The following is a 6908-nucleotide window of genomic DNA, read 5'->3' as shown; positions in this document are numbered from 1 at the left end:
GAAAGAGATGGATGGAAGAACAGTGAGAGTCAAAAATATTCATAGGTAAAGCAAATATGGAATGTCTTTTGTATTTTCATGGAGCTGCAGGAAAAGCTGTAAAGCCTAAATCCCTTTGAATTGTGAATTACTTTCAAATCACTCAGGTGATTCTGATAACTTTATCCCCCATATAAACAGATGAAGAGGTATGGAAATATTATTTATTCCCTGATTGTTTTGCATATTTTAGTGCCAAATCCAGCTTGCTGTCCTAATATGAGTAATTCCTCTGCCTTCAATTCATTTGCTTAAGACAACAATAATTTAGGATTAGAAAGAAGACAAATAATATGGGCAATAAAATAAACATAGTGTAAACTATTTGAGTAAAACAACCTGAGGCTCCAACAATACCTGGGCCAAGTTAATTTCTTTATAATACGCTGCCAGTGTAGATAAATCACCTTATTACAAACACCAAAGGCTTGGGTCACACAAATTAGTTCTGTGTTTCACCTGTAACACTAGCTTCAGTTTATTATTTTATAAATATATGGATATAAATAATTATACTCTTTTCTCAAAAGATATCGCTTGCTTTTGAAGTGCTCCTGGAGAACAGCTCTATTTGAGCTGATCGAGTATTACATGAATACGCCAAACCCCACTCTTTTAAAAAAAATACCTTTATTTTAAACATGAGTGCTGTAGTTGGACGTTAGTATCAGTTGCACAATTGTAGCAATTTTGCTTTTTCTTTCGTATTTATATTTGTCAGTAAGTAGTAATCAGTGCTTCTGATGCTCAGTGTCACCAGTATGACAGCAGTAAGAGAAATCGAGTTAAATGGAAAAAGGAAAATGCTAAAAGGAAACAGGAGGAATTCTCCTGGGCAATACTCAGAAGCACATTGATTTGCTCACTGAATATGATCATACACATTAATTCTCAGTTCCCTGGAATTCCACCCTAAGAGTCTGTTAACCACAAAGACTGAGCTAGCGCCGTATAATTTAAAATACTATGAAAATGTACTTGAGGACTATTAGGAAGGCAAAATGGAGTTTTGGTCTTGCTTAATATTCTGTGGTTAAAGTAAGGGGAAATCATAGTTCCTTAAAGAAGGATGAACTGGTAGAATGGCCAGCAGGTCCAGTTGTCCCTGAACGCAGGAATTCCACACCTGCATAAGGTATCGTTATTAGGTTAACCTGTGAATGATATTAACCTCTATAAAATGGCCATTTAACCAAAAGGGACTGACCCATCATGTGTGGGTAGTCCCCTTTTTCCACTAAGTTCTTTGTTTGCCTCTTTAAAGCTAGTCTGTGGCATAGTAAAGAGGGAGAGTTTAGAGAGTTCTCTGTTCTATTTGAAAATAAAGCAAAAAATATTGCAGTACAAACATTAGACAAAAGCTGGATTTATCTTCACTCCGTACGAGAAAGGGATTTTACAAATACAGTCAGTTCTTTTCAGGTACTGAGAAAAAGGCCAGTTTTGAACTTCTGAGTCCATCTGTAGATTGGGCTACCTATTCTGATGCCTAAATAAAAAGTATAGCTCTTCTGATAATCTAGCCTTGGGTGAACTTTATACTTGAAGTGAAAGTAGTTTTAACTTGTAGCCCAATTCTGAAGGAATCCCTGGGGTCTTACCCTTATCTAGACCTTTAGGACAGCCAGGTCTTAAACAAGTAGCAAGGTGGAGAAAAATAAATCTGATTTGAAAATGCACTAGAGTATTTTTTTATTTTTTCTAATATTTTGAAATGTTTTTGATGATTCTCAGCATTGGCTGTCCTTTGAATGGACAGATGTTTCTTCACTGAAGCTGGTGAAACTTGTGAAATCCAAATGCAAACCAAGACTTGAGAAAGGGAAAAAAGCCAAACCACAAATTCTTTTACTGCAGTAACCTCTGTGAAATCTCTGCAGTACATTTATTTGTTTATAATACAAATACAAGCTTGAAGCCTGTATTTGTATCATCTAAGTACACTAATTAATCTTATTCACATGGGCAAGAACAATGGGAGTCCAAAAGTGAACAGGGATAATATTAAGAAACAAGACTTACAAAATCCATCACCAATAAAGACTATCTGTCTCCAGTATGAGGCCCCAGTATTGTTAATTTCAAGGTCATTTCATGAAACATGCTTTCCCCAATTTACTTACTAGGATTTTACATAGAATAGCAATCCTATACTATTAGTTTTACAAGTTCATTCCATGCAGGTATCAAATAATTTCTTTATGAGAAGGCTTTCTGCTTTACTTTCTTTTTTTTTTTTCTTTTTTAATTTTATTTTATAATAGCTTACAGGTTTCTGAACAGTTTAAGACAAGAATGCTCCAGTGATACAATTGCTGTAATTAAAGACCATTTAAAAATAACTTGTACTCTGCCTCCTGGACCTTTGTTAAAACTTTCCAAGGAAACATTTTGGTGAGTGGTATACTTACAATCCAACTGATTGTTCTCACCCTTTAAAAACAAAATTTGCCTAGAAAATTAAGTAGTGTCTATCAAGTTGCTTTGCACAACTCACTGCTAAACAAAGTTTTTGAAACACCATTTGTTTAAAATTTCTGTGCCTCAAACAGAAGGACTGAGGGGAAATAAGGACACCCAGAACCTCTTGCAGGTGCTCTGCATTTCTCTGAATCAATCCCATGTTTTGTAAAAGCAATGCTAGATGTATTCAAATTTAGGGCACTGTTAAATCTTCCAGATAAATAATCCTCCTTTGAAATAGTGCCAATGAGAGCACTGCAATATAGCTTAATAGAAGATAGTATTTGTGGGGCATTAAAGGCATATACTTAAATTCTTGCAAGTCAAACATCAAACCAGGCAGCATGCAGAAAAAAATGAGGATCTGATCCAAAGCTGAGCAACATCTACACCCATTAATGACAATGTGTCTATAGATTACTCCCTACAGAGTAATCAATACGGGCTTTTCCTGAATCACTGAACACTTTCCACACCTCTGGGCGAAATCCTGCTCACATGACATGAAAAACACCATGAGATCCAAAATCAGTAGTATGAGGGTTGTATAGGCAGCCTGACATCTGCAGAAAGCAAGAAGGATTTGGCCCAAACGTTCCTGTTAATGCATGTAGAAATTACCACATTCGGAGGTTAATCAAATAATCAGTTTTCAAATGCAAATCAGAGACCATAGAAAATGCAAGCAACACCAAACAATGAGAAATGGCAAGATCCCAAAACACCATCCATTCCTTCTACACGATGTGAGAAAGTATTAGCATAATTCAGTATGACATCCATATCAGATGTTGGCAATCACCTACAGAACATCAGACACTTTCATGCACAGTCTGGAAACAAGCGGGGAGAAAAAGCAAAAACAACAACAAAAAAAAGAGAGTGTGACTTGCACCACGATTGCCCTCACCCAGCCTACTCCTTCTCCTGAGGATGCACATGTCTTTCAAATGTCTGCATGAGTCATGTGCATGTAGGGAGAGAAGAGTTCACTTTTGGTGAATGTATTTTGTTAATACCCACTGAGACGTGGGGCAGAAAAGGGTTTAATAGCATGTTGGCAAACTTGAATGGTTGTCAGCATTCCTGTAGACCATCTTTGTGCGGAAATGTGACTGTCATGTCAGTCTCCAAGGAAAACACAAATTTCTCACCCCTGGGATAGTTACTTAAGTGATTTACCCATCAGAAGTATGACATTTATCTCTCTGCAGGAGGGCTTCAGTGAGATTGAAGCAGTGAATGAGGGTCCGTCTCCTCCACACAGTCTTAATTCTTGTGCTCCGAGTTCTGTTCTGGCTATCAGTAAAGTACCAGATAACATTCACAGCACTATTTATAGCCTTTTGACTCACACTAACTTAAACAGGAGCTGGATGAGGCCCCAAAGTGCCTTGGCCCAATTTTCTATGAGGTCACCTTTCACTGGTATCCTGTCATTTTATGTGAGATGTCCATGACGTACATGCCAGTTTAAGAAAGAGCAGTGGAGCTTCTCTGAGTACATGGATTTCACAAAATCCTGGCGATGATGATGGCCTGCATTTTACAGGTTTTTGATAGGGGAGGCATAGGAGTATGTACCTCAGAACTTTGTATTACCTCAATTAGTAGTTATCAAAAACATTGGTGATTTACATGCAGGTAAACTATGATTCAGACCTTCTATTGTCATGGGAAGGGATCCTACTGAGCACAAGGGGACTCAGATATGCTGGCAACGGGAGACAAATGAGTGACTTCAGTGGGTTCTGCTGCTGCTGACCATGGTTCCCATCTAGACTGCAAACAAATGAATCCAGTTGCCATGGTAACGTGCAAGATGCTAATTAATAAATAAAATCACAGAGAGTTCAAGATTTTATGCTCCCATAGAGAAAATGATACTTATTTCTAAGCACCTGAACATAAGTGATATATGAAGAAATTAAAAACTTTTTTCTTTTAATGAGTCTGGATAAACAGATATCCAGCTACTGTACAAAGCTTACTTTCTCTTGGTAACATAGGCAACGGGCAAACAGAAAGAAATGGGTGTGTTTAGTGCAGAAAAGGGAAAATTGAGGGGATCCATGAAGGATGTTGCTGAATCTCCATCCGAATCGGTCCTCCCAGGGCAAATCATCTAATGGCAAGAGAAATGAGGTGCTGGAACAGACTTCTCAGGAAGATCCTGAGACCTCCATCTTTGAAGGATTGTTAGAACGAGTCAGGCAATAAATATCATGCCAGGTCTGAGGTATACTAAACACAGCCTTAGGCCAGGGGAATGGATTCTGTGAGTTTAGATCTTGTTGAATCCTGAGCGTTCATGTCCCCTAAACATCCCTGTGCCTGCTTGCGCACTTAGAGCCAAGCATTAAAGGTAGGGTGAGATTTTTAAAAGCACTAATTGTTAGCTTTACTGACTCCCTCTGGAGTCAATAGTGAAACTCATTGATTTCCAGTGAAGCAGAATGCCTTTGAAAACCAGCCTCTAAGTGCTTTGCTGGACAGCAGCCTTACACCACGGAGGAGCTGGCCTGTTACTTTCGGTAAGCAATTTCACTGAGCATGCTGAGGCCAAGTATGTTTGTGCAAATACAACTACCTGATGGAAAAGCCTGATCAATTTTATTGAGAAAAAGCTTAGAAATCTGAAAAGGAGAATACATCTCAGCATTTTTCACCTAAGATGCAAAAGAGAAAGCAAAAATAACAAACTTCTCCCCTTTCTAGCAGTTGAACCCAAAAATCTCATGAAAGATATTAGTGTTCATCATCTTTTCATTTTTTAAGCCTATTGTGGAAAAATATTTCATCTCACCATAAGCCTATGTTATTACTAAAAACTGAGACTGATCTCCAAATAAATCACAGCATCATGCCTAATGTTTCTTTTAGAATATATGTGGCTAACTGAAAAATGAACTCATTCCTCTGAAATTATCTTTTAGCATTAAAACCAAACTTAGCTGTGTTTTACAGGTAGCTAGGTGTTCTGGGGCACTTTGTAGCTCTTCACATCTGTAATTTAAATACACTCAGGGCACAGGTAATCTTGACAACAAAATCTAAGGCTGGATATTCTATTAGCATAACTTCATGCAGTTATGTCAGCAAATAATTTAGTTACTAGTGCCTAAAAATGTAGTTATCAAAGAACTAACCACATAGTCAGAAAGAAAAAAAAAAAAAAAAAAAGAGAATGTGAGTTATTATGTATTGCTTTAATAAATAATAATCCTCTCTTTTTTTTCTTCCTATTAACAGACAAACATAAAAACTCAGTGTTTGATACCACTGAAGGGCTTTGGTGTATTTTTAAAGTAAGTATTTCTGAATTTCAACTCTTTTTTTTTTTTTTTTTTTTTTAATGAAAACCAGCCAAAATTTATCATTTGATGCGAAAGAAGGTTCAGATCCAACTCTGATATAGGACAGCATAAATCGCTATGTATATAAATTGACAGGCTCTGCTCTGAAGAGGCTTAAGCTTAAGACAAGATGGAAAGTGAAAGGTGTCCCCTGGAGATGGCTGTCCCTCCAAGTTAATCTTTGAATTGCTAGCAAAGGAAACCAGGAAACCCTGGTTTTCATTCTGATTAGCCATTACTATCCCACATGATCTGTAAAACTGTGCCCAACTTTCTGTTTCCCAAGGAAAAAAAAGAAAATCCTTTCACAATGGAAATTTGATCAGAGAGAAACCCTCTCTGCTAACAGATTATTCTTTGTAAACTTGAAGTGAAAAACTAAGACAGGAACTGATTTCAAGGAATACCAGACCTAATGAATGAACATCTTAAAAGTATTCTTTAAAAGTTGTATTTTGACATACACTTTCAATGAAAAGTACCTTGCTCTTTCAGTAATTTCACTGATTTTTGTTACTTTGATGTTGGAATGAGGAAGTAAGCCCTACAACACCTCAGTTCCAGAATTCCCATTTCTAGTTTATACTCCATGTGTGTGCTGGTGTTAATACATGTCCCTGTAAGTTTACCCCACTGAATTAGTTTAGATTTATACTACAGTGTAGATGTGCATAATAAAGGTTGGAAAAGCCTTCCTAACTTTAAAGAGCTATGTGTGAGATTCTGAGCAGGTCTCTTGACGTTTTGAATATTTTTGACATGTAATTGCCAACATCTGTTCAGGATTATCACCGATAGGATCTACCATGCATGTTTTTTGCTATCTTCTCTACCTTGTCATGCAGGTTGGAGATGTTAAACACTGAGGCTGAATGAGACCTGTCCATAGATAATGCTTGGCAAGAAAGTATTGCCACATAGTTAGTCCTCAACGGACTCATCTCTGCATGAATTACTTAATAGTAGATATTATTTATTAGTTTAAGAAAAACTAACAAGGGAGATAAAAAGCTATGAAAAAGCTATTAGATCTGTGGTAAAATACTGATT

At 37.0% G+C, this 6908-nt stretch overlaps 1 protein-coding gene across 1 annotated transcript in view; it reads right to left on the bottom strand.

Moving 5' to 3' along the window:
• The window catches only part of LOC104412375 (sodium channel protein type 5 subunit alpha-like), a gene marked incomplete at its 3' end in the record, with an annotated part of 23570 nt that overhangs the window by 521 nt on the left and 16141 nt on the right, over positions 1-6908 (bottom strand). The window lies entirely within an intron of this gene.

Source organism: Nestor notabilis, unplaced genomic scaffold (assembly GCF_000696875.1).
Source record: "Nestor notabilis isolate BGI_N333 unplaced genomic scaffold, ASM69687v1 scaffold4831, whole genome shotgun sequence".
Lineage (NCBI taxonomy): Eukaryota > Metazoa > Chordata > Aves > Psittaciformes > Psittacidae > Nestor > Nestor notabilis.
The sequence above is the reverse complement of the archived record's forward strand: the minus strand, read 5'-3'. Positions and strand labels throughout refer to the sequence as shown.